Genomic DNA, 510 nt, shown 5'->3' on the forward strand with positions numbered 1-510 from the left:
AATAACCTCACATAACTATACTCCATAATGCTTGAATGAATGTTCCAAAAAGACTGACTAAAATAAAATAATATTTGCTCATTGAATATTCATTTGCTCTGCTTTGTATAGTTATGAAATGGTTGTACAACAAATATGCTTATATTTCACATAATTCTTACAAAATCTTGGTTGATAAGTGCACTACTTTCACATCCATCAGTTAGCTGCAGCCCAAAATGGCATCATATCACATTCTGCCAAACTTTTTTGTCTTGGTGGAAAAATATCAGATGGTTTTTCATTCCTTTGATGAGCAAACTATCAAGTCAAAATGGTAACCAATACATAAATGATATGGAAAAGGGAATGTCTCTTTCTTCATACATGTTCTTGTGCATTTCATTAAAAAAAATAAAAATAGATTAATTAATAAAAAAATATAAAAAACTAAGTTTACTTAACATTGTTATAGTTAATGCACTAAAGTTGCCAAATATAATCCCAGCTTGATAACTTTCAGCCAGCTGT

The 510-nt window shown here is 29.2% G+C and overlaps 1 protein-coding gene across 1 annotated transcript in view; it reads right to left on the reverse strand.

Moving 5' to 3' along the window:
• Positions 1-510, reverse strand: part of LOC119591479 (ubiquitin-conjugating enzyme E2 1-like) — a gene marked incomplete at its 5' end in the record, with an annotated part of 10,858 nt that overhangs the window by 5,499 nt on the left and 4,849 nt on the right.

This window comes from Penaeus monodon, chromosome 28 (genome assembly GCF_015228065.2).
Source record: "Penaeus monodon isolate SGIC_2016 chromosome 28, NSTDA_Pmon_1, whole genome shotgun sequence".
Classification (NCBI taxonomy): Eukaryota; Metazoa; Arthropoda; class Malacostraca; order Decapoda; family Penaeidae; genus Penaeus; species Penaeus monodon.